The sequence below is a fragment of the Bombina bombina genome, chromosome 1, assembly GCF_027579735.1.
Source record: "Bombina bombina isolate aBomBom1 chromosome 1, aBomBom1.pri, whole genome shotgun sequence".
Lineage (NCBI taxonomy): Eukaryota > Metazoa > Chordata > Amphibia > Anura > Bombinatoridae > Bombina > Bombina bombina.
Window position 1 is genome coordinate 494,514,043 of NC_069499.1, and position 12,947 is coordinate 494,526,989.

The 12,947-nt window shown below is 40.3% G+C and overlaps 1 protein-coding gene across 3 annotated transcripts in view; it reads left to right on the forward strand.

The window, feature by feature from the left end:
* Positions 1 to 12,947, forward strand: part of HECW2 (HECT, C2 and WW domain containing E3 ubiquitin protein ligase 2) — a 746,182-nt gene that overhangs the window by 588,593 nt on the left and 144,642 nt on the right. The gene's annotated exons all lie outside the window — the stretch shown is intronic.

The window sequence follows — 12,947 nt, forward strand, 5'->3', positions numbered from 1 at the left end:
ATAATGAATTATTTTATTACAGACCTTCTCATCAGTACGTACTATAGTTTGGTTCTATTGCAGTGTGAGCTACTATCAAGTGACATATAATTATTGTATTAGATTCCATTTATGGTAAAGTGTGATAAACATTTTTTTACCAATAATTGATTATAAAACTAAACTAAGAGGTTACTTATTTGTTATTAAAGCTAAATAGAGCGCTCTGATCACCTCCCGTGCATATATTGTTTCAGTGCAGGTACCATAAAGAGTGTGTGACAGCAGTATCACGTGCTGAAAGCGGTGTATCCGTCCACACTCCAAATAATGTAGCAAAATATTAAAAACTGCTGCCACACTTTAGATACGTTGTGATATAAGTCTGCTAGATCCAACGATGCAATAAAACAATGTGTTTATTAGTCCATTAAACAGAATACAATAAGTATCAGAAACTGAGTAAAAATAAATGTACAGCAGCAAAGTCACTGGCCTATATCCCTAACTGTTTGAAATGCATACTGTCATTAAAAAAATAAATTTATACAAAAAGATCTACACCTGTCTGGGCATTTAGATCCCACTGAAGGCTCGTGCGTAGAAAACCAATCTAGTAAACCTCCCACTGACTAAGTTTGCCTTCTTTATCTCCTCCCCGACTAAGCACTGGCACATGGTCTATCTCCTGAACCTTAAAGGGACACTGAACCTAATTTTTTATTTTGTGATTCAGATAGAGCATGTAATTTGAAGCAACTTTCTAATGTACTCCTATTATCAATTTTTCTTCGTTCTCTTGCTATCTTTATTTGAAAAAGAATGCATCTAAGCTTTTTTGCTTCAGACTCTGGACAGCACTTTTTTTATTGGTGGATGAATTTATCCACCAATCAGCAAGAACAACCCAGGTTGCTCACCAAAAATGGCCCGGCATCTAAACTTTCATTCTTGCATTTCAAATAAAGATACAAAGAGAATGAAGAAAATTTGATAATAGGAGTAAATAAGAAAGTTGCTTAAAATGTCATGCTCTATCTGAATCACAGAAGAAAAAATTTGTCTTGCTGTAGGTGTATTCGAATCTGGATCTTCAATAGACTTAACATGTTCCAAAAATCTCTCTCTCAATGCTATTTTCATTTTATCTACGTACCATTTGAAACATCCTCCACATGTTAATAAATATATTATGTGGGTCATATTGCAATTAATAACGTGATTAATATTATAGTTTTTGGATGTTACATAAGAAATAAATTAATTTCCTTCAGTCACATAATTGCATATCTTGCAAATCCTATGCCTAAATTTATCATTTGGATACAAATTTACAGCCTCTCTCCACTATTTGCTTAATTCATGATTCGAGTACAAAATTGGCATTGGTTCTCTAATAATATTACATACTTTATTATTTATTGGTCACAAAAAGTGCATTCTCCTGAGAATGATTAATTGCAGACTTATAATATTAAAAAGTCCAGGTCAATATCTTATCATCATACCCTCTCTCCTTCAAACAATTGGTAATTTCACCCGCACAGATTTTAATTTCCTCATCTTTTGAACAGATCCTCTTGGCTCTCATGCATTGCCCCAAGGAATGTATGTAATGATGGCATGAATTATCATTTAAGATAGTATTCCCTGCTAAAGGTTTTCAATATATTGTAGTGTTAATTGTGACAACCAGAATATAAATGCAACCCCCAAAGTGTTCTCCTGCAAAGCAGGGTCGGCTCCAAGGGAATGCTGTGTCCCCTCAAAAAATATGGATATGATCATACGCTTTAAAAAATAATAAATAAAATAATGAATTGTTATGTAATGCTGCATGCTGGGGTCGGAGTTAGCTGTCGAACTGTGAGGTCGCATCACGCATCTGCAGGGAGCTCTGTGTCTTAACCTCTTATTTGGAATTGGAAGTTAATTAGAGACTTTTTGGACTCTAACCCTTATTAAATTTACCTAACTATCGTGAGTTACTCATTTTCTTAAACAATAGACCATGATAAGAATATGATTGGATCATATAAATATGTCTATAAATGGCTACCGACTTCTATCGATGCCTCTAAAGTGCACTGTGATCTTAGCCTGATATCCGTTAGTTATTGTGAAACAGGTATAACTAAATCTAATCTACAAAATGACCAATACCTGAAAACCTAGTATCCTCACTGCTATTGCAAACAAAGGGGTTAATTGCATTGAGGGGTTTGCAGTGCATGGCTGTTTAGGGGACATGATTGAGATTTGAGAATGAGTTTAAGGGTTTTGGATCATGGTGATTAAGGGGTGAAATGTTTTAAGGAGCTATTGCACTGGGGGTCAAGTTTAATGGCTCTGTTTTAGTGCACTGCATAGGATTTAGACTTCATTCTTTTACCTAGTGATTTAGCACATATTCTCCAAATGTTAATAGTGGGGATACGCCAGCCAGAAGCTACACTTTCCTGCAGAATATATAGGTCTGCTCTTATTTTGACTCATTGATACATGCTTTGTAAATGCGTGACTCCTTGTGAAAAAAAAATGCCCCCGCCATTTAATTCATTCTGGAGCCGACCCTGCTGCAAAGGTAATACCATATGAATTAGCATTTAAATAGTTAAGAAAACCTCTCATCGAGGCCCATTTATCAAGCTCCGTATGGAGCTTGTGGGCCGGTCTGAAGACTCGCCAGAAACAGCAGTTATGAAGCAGCGGTCTAAAGACCGCTGCTCCATAACCCTGTCCGCCTGCTCTGAGTAGGCGGACAGGAATCGCCACAATTCAACACGATCGAGTACAATCAGGTTGATTGACACCTCCCTGCTGGTGGCCGCGAGTCTGCAGGGGCCGGTGTTGCACCAGCAGCTCTTGTGAGCTGCTGGTGCAATGCTGAATACGGAGAGCGTATTGCTCTCCGCATTCAGCGAGGTCTTGCGGACCTGATCCGCATTGTCGGATCAGGTCTGCAAGATCTTTAATAAATAGGCCTCATTATCTCTTCATCTCCATCTCATACAAATATCAAGTTATCAATATACAGAAAATGACACATGGGCCTCTATCAAGCCGTCAACCGCAAATACGCTGGAATTCCGCAGCATATTTGTGGCGAGCCTGATTCGCCTTAGTTATCAAACCCTACAAACCGGCAAAAGTAGAATATTGTGACTTAACATACGATCCGCTGGACTCAGTCCGACACAGATCGATGCTTACGTCACTCCAGAAGTTCCGAACGAATCTGACTACTTTTGCTAGTTATCAAATAACTAGCAGGTACGCTCGGCACTTTTTCGGCCCAGCTTACCTGGTTTTCAATCCGCCGCCCTGGAGATAGGAATCAATGGGAGTCTGAAAGCAGCGAAAGCTCATGTTCGCTGCTGCCCGATATCCCATTGATTCCTATGGTAATGTCTACACCTAACACCCTAACATGTACCCTGAGTCTAAATACCCCTAATCTACCCCCCTACACCGCTGCCACCTACATTATACTTATTAGCCTCTAAACCGCTGCTCCCGGAGCCCGCCGCAACGCAATAAATTGTTTAACCCCTAAACCGCCGATCCCGGAGCCCACCGCCACCTACATTATATATATTAACCCCTAAACCGCCGCTCACAGAGCCCACCGCCACCTACATTACATTTATTAACCCCTAATCTGCCCCCCTACACCGCCGCCACTATATTAAATGTATTAACCCCTAAACCTAAGTCTAACCCTAACCCTAACACCCCCCTAACTTAAATATAATTTAAATAAATCTAAATAAATATTCCTATAACTAAATTATTCCTCTTTAAAACTAAATACTTACCTATAAAATAAACCCTAAGATAGCTACAATATAACTAATAGTTACATTGTAGCTAGCTTAGGCTTTATTTTTATTTTAGAGGCAAGATTGTATTTATTTTAACTAGGTAGAATAGTTACTAAATAGTTATTAACTATTTAATATCTACCTAGCTAAAATAAATACAAATTACACCTAATCTAATCCCCCTAATAAAATAAAAAAGCCCCCCAAAATAATAAAAAGCCCTACCCTATACTAAATTACAAATAGCCCTTAAAAGGGCCTTTTGCTGGGCATTGCCCCAAAGTAATAAGCTCTTTTACCTGTAAAAAAAATTACAATACCCCCCAACATTAAAACCCACCACCCACACACCCAACCCTACTCTAAAACCCACCCAAACCCCCCCTTAAAAAAACCTAACACTAACCCCTTGAAGATCACCCTACCTACCTAAGTCCTCAACAAAGCCGGGCGAAGTGGTCCTCCAGACGGGCAAAAGTCTTCATCCAACCGGGCAGAAGAGGTCCTTCAGACGGGCAGAAGTCTTCATCCAGACTGCATCTTCCATCTTCATCCATCCGGCACGGAGCGGGTCCATCTTGAAGACATCCGACGCGGACCATCCATCCTGGCCGACTACTACCCGACGAATGACGGATCCTTTAAATGACGTCATCCAAGATGGCGTCCCTTGAATTCCGATTGGCTGATAGAATTCTATCAGCCAATCCGAATTAAGGTAGGAAAAATCCATCCTATTGGCTGATGCAATCAGCCAATAGGATTGAGCTCGCATTCTATTGGCTGATTGGAACAGCCAATAGAATGTGAGCTCAATCCTATTGACTGATTGGATCAACCAATAGGATTGAACTATTTTCCTAACTTAATTCCCATTGGCTGATAGAATTCTATCAGCCAATCGGAATTCAAGGGACGCCATCTTGGATGACGTCATTTAAAGGAACCATCATTCGTCGGGTAGTCGTCGGCCAGGATGGATGCTCCGCGTCGGATGTCTTCAAGATGGACCCGCTCCTCGTCGGATGGATGACGATAGAAGATGCCGTCTGGATGAAGACTTCTGCCCGTCTGGAGGACCACTTCTGCCCGGTTGGATGAAGACTTCTGCCCATCTGGAGGACCACTTCTGCCCGGTTGGATGAAAACTTCTGCCCGTCTGGAGGACCACTTCTGCCCGGTTGGATGAAAACTTCTGCCCGTCTGGAGGACCACTTTGCCCGGCTTCGTTGAGGACTTATGCCCGGTTGGGTAAAGACTTCCCAAGGTAGGGTGATCTTCAAGGGGTTAGTGTTAGGTTTTTTTAAGGGGGGTTTGGGTGGGTTTTAGAGTAGAGTTGGGTGCGTGGGTGGTGGTTTTTAATGTTCGGGGGGTATTGTAATTTTTTTTTAAGGGTTATTTGTAATTTAGTATAGTGTAGGGATTTTTATTATTTTGGGGGGCTTTTTTATTTTATTAGGGGGATTAGATTAGGTGTAATTAGTTTAAAATTCTTGTAATTATTTTTTTATTTTCTGTAATTTAGTGTTTGGTTTTTTTGTACTTTAGTTAATGTTATTTATTTTTATTTAATTGTAGTTAATTGTAGTTAATTTATTTAATTAATTTAATTATAGTGTAGTGTTAGGTGTTAGTGTAACTTAGGTTAGGTTTTATTTTACAGTTAAATGTGTACTTATTTTAGCTAGGTAGTTATTAAATAGTTAATAACTATTTAATAACTATTGTACCTAGTTAAAATAAATACAGTTGCCTGTAAAATAAAAATAAACCCTAAGCTAGATACAATGTAACTATTAGCTATATTGTAGCTATCTTAGGGTTTATTTTACAGGTAAGTATTTAATTTTCAATAGGAATAATTTAGTTAATTATAGGAATATTTATTTGGATTTATTTAAATTATGTTTAGGTTAGGGGGTGTTAGGGTTACAGTTAGACTTAGATTTAGGGGTTAATAAATTTAATATAGTGGCGGCGGTGTAGGGGGGGCATATTAGGGGTTAATTAATATAATGTAGGTGGCGGTGGGCTCCGGGAGCGGCGGTTTAGGGGTTAAACAATTTATTTAGTTGCGGCGGGGTCCGGGAGCGGCAGGATAGGGGTTAATAACTTTATGTAGGTGGTGGCGGTATAGGGGGGGGGCAGATTAGCGGTTAAAATGTATAATGTAGGTGGCGGTGGGCTCTGGGAGCGGCGGTTTAGGAGTTAATACATTTATTAGAGTTGCGGCAGGGTCCGTGAGTGGCGGTTTAGGGGTTAATAACTTTATTTAGTTGCGGGAGGCTCCGGGAGCGGCGGTTTAGGGGTTAATAAGTTTATTTAGTTGCAGGGGGCTCCAGGAGCGGCGGTATAGGGGGTAAACAGTATAGTATAGTGTGGGTGCTTAGTGACAGGGTAGCAATAAAGCTGTAAAAAAGCCGAATAGCAGCGAGATCGATGACTGTTAGTTAACAACAGTCCGCTGCGCATCGCCCCGTACTTGGTGCGTTGCTTTTTGACAGCTTTTTTGATAATTTTGGAGAATGTATTCAGGTCCACGGCAGAGATGCTAGGCGAACTTAGGTGAGCGTATTGGGGCCGTCGAATGCAGGTAAGTTGACGGCTTGATATCTAGAAACCATGATCTGATCTCTAAACTGTTCCCACCATCCCATGAAAAGGTTTGCGTATGAGAAGGGAAACTTAGCCCCCATAGCAATGCCATGTCTGTGGAGATAGAAACCCCCACGAACATGACAAAAAATTGTGTCAAAAGATAATCAGTTGATCTAATCAAAAATGATTTAGTCACATCTTCATATTTACCATGAAAATCCAAGAAATATCCAATCACTTCCAAACCCTTTGGAATGCTTTGAAAGCAATAGGCAGCCAGAGGGATTGATTTACCTTTTATCTATATTGTCTTACTCATAGTTAGGTTCATGTTTGCCTTTTCATCAATTCAATTTTTTTTTATCCTCCTATTTATACTTGTCTTTGATGTGTAAGTAATCCAGGAGTGCTTAGGTTTAAGACAAAAATTTCAATATATTGTAGAGACGATTTGTTTTGTGATTGATTGTTCATTATGTATCAGTCATTGTATTGAGTCATGTCTGTTTTGCTATGACTTTTACCCTCAATTAAAATAAAGCTTAAAAAATATATTATTAATTACTATAATGTTTAAACTAATGAATAGTGCATTATTCTACTGATGTCAACTACTACAATACTTTAATTCATGAATGTGCTAAATGTGATTTTAGACTGTTTTATAAACATTACAGCAATTTTATCAGAAGCAAAAATAATAATAATAATAATAATAATAATAATTACAAATACAAATACACTGTATCTATGTTGCAAGTCATCTGTTTATAGATCAGGGAACCCAAGAATTAGGTCGATAGAGATATAAATATTTAAAGGCTTGTAATGGATAAATTACTCACTGGCAAAATTGTTGGTTCTACCACTAAGAATAAATAAATGGTAATATAATACAGAGACTGAGATGTTTCTATGGGTGAGGCCAGGCTAGAAAAAAACGGAATTACAAAAGAAAAACAGTTTTCTCTCTCTCTACTGATTGTTTATAATGTAGACACAGAATTCAAGATATTGTGTCTATGTGAGTGTATGTGTGTGTGTATATATATATATGTGTGTGTGTCTATGTGAGTGTATATGTGTGTATATATATATATATATATATATATATGTGTATATATATATATATATATATATATATATATATGTGTGTGTATATATATATATATGTGTGTGTCTGTCCTGGGATGGTTATGAATCACTGCACTAACACTAGCTATGTTTATAAGCTGTGTGAACAGCGATACTTTGGCGTAAAGGGAATCTGCTGAAAAGCAGACTGAAGTAAAAAGGTGTGTCATTGTGTACTTAATTTCTCCTGTTAAGTGTGGTCAGTCCACGGGTCATCATTACTTCTGGGATATTAACTCCTCCCCAACAGGAAGTGCAAGAGGATTCACCCAGCAGAGCTGCTATATAGCTCCTCCCCTCTACGTCACCTCCAGTCATTCTCTTGCACCCAACGAATAGATAGGATGTGTGAGAGGACTGTGGTGATTATTCTTAGTTTTATACCTTCAATCAAAAGTTTGTTATTTTATAATAGCACCGGAGTGTGTTATTCCTTCTCTGGTAGAATTTGAAGAAGAATCTACCTGAGTTTTTTCTATGATTTTAGCCGGAGTAGTTAAGATCATATTGCTGTTTCTCGGCCATCTGAGGAGAGGTAAACTTCAGATCAGGGGACAGCGGGCAGATTAATCTGCATGAGGTATGTAGCAGCTTATTATTTTCTGACAATGGAATTGATGAGAAATTCTGCCATACCGATATAATGTAAACTCAGCCTTAAATGCAGTAGCAGCAACTGGTATCAGGCTGTCATGTATGTATATTTTACACTTCAGTATTCTGGGGAATGACACTTCACTGGAATTATACTGTATGCATAAGACTTTAGCCTAATTTGCAGGGACTAGCAACAGGCTTTTTAATAACACTTAATTTATTTATGTTAAACGTTTTTTGCTGGCATGTAAAATCGTTTAATTTTCTGAGGTACTGGGTGAAAAAATGTTTTGGGCACTATTTTTTCCACTTGGCAGTCGTTTTTATTTAATTTATGACAGTTTACTGATCTCTCTCACTGTTGTGTATGAGGGGGAGGGGCCTTTTTTGGCGCTTTTGCTACGCATCAAAAAATTCAGTCAGAAGTTTATTGTCTTCCCTGCATGATCCGGTTCATCTCTACAGAACTCAGGGGTCTTCAAAACTTGTTTTGAGGGAGGTAATCACTCACAGCAGAGCTGTGAGATTGTAGTTGACTGTGATAAAAAACGTTTATTTATCCTTTGCTAATGGGAGCAATCCTTTGCTAAAAGTGTTTTTTTTTTTTTTTTTACAAAGATTTGATGCTATAACTGTTGAGTTTATCAATTTTCAACTGTCATAACTTTTTCTGTGCTTCTTATAGGCACAGTACGTTTTGCATATTATAGTAAATTACTTGAAAAGTATTTCCAAGTTGCTAGTTTATTTGCTAGTGTGTTAAACATGTCTGATTCAGAGGAAGATATCTGTGCTATATGTGCTAAAGCCAAAGTGGAGCCCAATAGAAATTTATGTACTAACTGCATTGATGTTACTTTAAATAAAAGTCAATCTGTACAAATTGAACATATTTCACCAAACCATGAGGGGAGAGTTATGCCGACTAACTCGCCTCACGTGTCAGTACCTGCATCTCCCGCTCGGGAGGTGCGTGATATTGTAGCGCCGAGTACATCTGGGCGGCCATTACAAATCACATTACAGGATATGGCTACTGTTATGACTGAAGTTTTGGCTAAATTACCAGAACTAAGAGGTAAGCGTGATCACTCTGGGGTGAGAACAGAGTGCGCTGATAATATTAGGGCCATGTCAGATACTGCGTCACAATTTGCAGAACATGAGGACGGAGAGCTTCATTCTGCGGGTGACGGTTCTGATCCAAACAGACTGGATTCAGATATTTCAAATTTTAAATTTAAGCTGGAAAACCTCCGTGTATTACTAGGGGAGGTGTTAGCGGCTCTGAATGATTGTAACACAGTTGCAATACCAGAGAAATTGTGTAGGTTGGATAAATATTTTGCGGTACCGTCGAGTACTGACGTTTTTCCTATACCTAAGAGACTTACTGAAATTGTTACTAAGGAGTGGGATAGACCCGGTGTGCCGTTCTCACCCCCTCCAATATTTAGAAAGATGTTTCCAATAGACGCCACCACACGGGACTTATGGCAAACGGTCCCTAAGGTGGAGGGAGCAGTTTCTACTTTAGCTAAGCGTACCACTATCCCGGTGGAGGATAGCTGTGCCTTTTCAGATCCAATGGATAAAAAGTTAGAGGGTTACCTTAAGAAAATGTTTGTTCAACAAGGTTTTATATTGCAACCTCTTGCATGCATTGCGCCTGTCACGGCTGCAGCAGCATTTTGGTTTGAGTCTCTGGAAGAGACACTTGAATCAGCTCCATTAGATGAGATTACACACAAGCTTAAAGCCCTTAAGTTAGCTAACTCATTTATTTCGGATGCCGTAGTACATTTAACTAAACTTACGGCTAAGAATTCCGGATTCACCATTCAGGCGCGCAGAGCACTGTGGCTAAAATCCTGGTCAGCTGATGTTACTTCTAAATCTAAATTGCTTAATATTCCTTTCAAAGGGCAGACCTTATTCGGGCCCGGGTTGAAAGAAATTATCGCTGACATTACAGGGGGTAAAGGCCATGCCCTGCCTCAAGACAGAGCCAAACCTAAGGCTAGACAGTCTAATTTTCGTTCCTTTCGTAATTTCAAAGCAGGAGCAGCATCAACTTCCTCTGCACCAAAACAGGAAGGAGCTGTTGCTCGCTACAGACAAGGCTGGAGACCTAACCAGTCCTGGAACAAGGGCAAGCAGGCCTTAGATCATTACCGGTATCTAAGGTTTGCCTTTCTAGACAGGCATTACCAGTTTGTAGCTCTTCCATTCGGATTGGCTACGGCTCCAAGAATCTTTACAAAGGTTCTGGGTGCTCTTCTGGCGGTACTAAGACCGCGAGGAATTTCGGTAGCTCCGTACCTAGACGACATTCTGATACAAGCTTCAAGCTTTCAAACTGCCAAGTCTCATACAGAGTTAGTACTGGCATTTCTAAGGTCGCATGGATGGAAGGTGAACGAAAAGAAGAGTTCTCTCTTTCCACTCACAAGAGTTCCCTTCTTGGGGACTCTGATAGATTCTGTAGAAATGAAGATTTACCTGACAGAAGACAGGTTAACAAAGCTTCAAAATGCATGCCGTGTCCTTAATTCCATTCAACACCCGTCAGTAGCTCAATGCATGGAGGTGATCGGCTTAATGGTAGCGGCAATGGACATAGTACCCTTTGCACGCCTACATCTCAGACCGCTGCAATTGTGCATGCTAAGTCAGTGGAATGGGGATTACTCAGACTTGTCCCCTACTCTGAATCTGGATCAAGAGACCAGAAATTCTCTTCTATGGTGGCTTTCTCGGCCACATCTGTCCAGGGGGATGCCATTCAGCAGGCCGGACTGGACAATTGTAACAACAGACGCCAGCCTACTAGGTTGGGGCGCTATCTGGAATTCTCTGAAGGCTCAGGGACTATGGAATCAGGAGGAGAGTCTCCTACCAATAAACATTCTGGAATTGAGAGCAGTTCTCAATGCCCTTCTGGCTTGGCCCCAGTTAACAACTCGGGGGTTCATCAGGTTTCAGTCGGACAACATCACGACTGTAGCTTACATCAACCATCAGGGAGGGACAAGAAGCTCCCTAGCAATGATGGAAGTATCAAAGATAATTCGCTGGGCAGAGTCTCACTCTTGCCACCTGTCAGCAATCCACATCCCGGGAGTGGAGAACTGGGAGGCGGATTTCTTAAGTCGTCAGACTTTTCATCCGGGGGAGTGGGAACTTCATCCGGAGGTCTTTGCCCAAATACTTCGACGTTGGGGCAAACCAGAGATAGATCTCATGGCGTCTCGACAGAATGCCAAGCTTCCTCGTTACGGGTCCAGATCCAGGGATCCGGGAGCGGTTCTGATAGATGCTTTGACAGCACCTTGGACCTTCGGGATGGCTTATGTGTTTCCACCCTTCCCGATGCTTCCTCGATTGATTGCCAGAATCAAACAGGAGAGAGCATCAGTGATTCTAATAGCGCCTGCATGGCCACGCAGGACTTGGTATGCAGATCTAGTGGACATGTCATCCTGTCCACCTTGGTCTCTACCTCTGAGACAGGACCTTTTAGTCCAGGGTCCTTTCAAACATCAAAATCTAATTTCTCTGAAGCTGACTGCATGGAGATTGAACGCTTGATTCTATCAAAGCGTGGATTTTCGGAGTCAGTAATTGATACCTTAATACAGGCTAGGAAACCTGTTACCAGAAAGATTTATCATAAGATATGGCGCAAATACTTATATTGGTGCGAATCCAAGAGTTACTCATGGAGTAAGGTTAGGATTCCGAGGATATTGTCTTTTCTACAAGAAGGTTTAGAAAAGGGTTTATCCGCTAGTTCCTTAAAGGGACAGATTTCAGCTCTGTCCATTCTTTTACACAAACGTCTGTCAGAAGTTCCGGACGTTCAAGCTTTTTGTCAGGCTTTAGCTAGGATCAAGCCTGTGTTTAAAACTGTTGCTCCACCATGGAGTTTGAACTTAGTTCTTAATGTTTTACAGGGTGTTCCGTTTGAACCCCTTCATTCCATTGATATCAAGCTGTTATCTTGGAAAGTTCTATTTTTAATGGCGATTTCCTCGGCTCGAAGAGTCTCTGAGTTATCCGCCTTACATTGTGATTCTCCTTATCTGATTTTTCATTCAGACAAGGTAGTTCTGCGTACTAAACCTGGGTTCCTACCTAAGGTGGTCACTAACAGGAATATCAATCAAGAGATTGTGGTTCCATCTTTGTGTCCTAATCCTTCTTCGAAGAAGGAACGTCTGCTACACAATCTAGATGTAGTCCGTGCCCTGAAATTTTATCTACAGGCAACTAAGGATTTTCGACAAACTTCTTCCCTGTTTGTCGTTTATTCTGGTCAGAGGAGAGGTCAAAAAGCTTCGGCTACCTCTCTCTCTTTTTGGCTTCGTAGCATAATTCGGTTAGCCTATGAGACTGCTGGACAGCAGCCTCCTGAAAGAATTACAGCACATTCTACTAGAGCTGTGGCTTCCACTTGGGCCTTTAAGAATGAGGCTTCTGTTGAACAGATTTGCAAGGCTGCAACTTGGTCTTCTCTTCATACTTTTTCCAAATTTTCCAAATTTGACACTTTTGCTTCTTCGGAGGCTGTTTTTGGGAGAAAGGTTCTTCAGGCAGTGGTTCCTTCCGTATAAAGAGCCTGTCTGTCCCTCCCGTCATCTGTGTACTTTAGCTTTGGTATTGGTATCCCAGAAGTAATGATGACCCGTGGACTGACCACACTTAACAGGAGAAAACAAAATTTATGCTTACCTGATAAATTCCTTTCTCCTGTAGTGTGGTCAGTCCACGGCCCGCCCTGTTTTTTATGGCAGGTTAAAAAAATTTTGAATT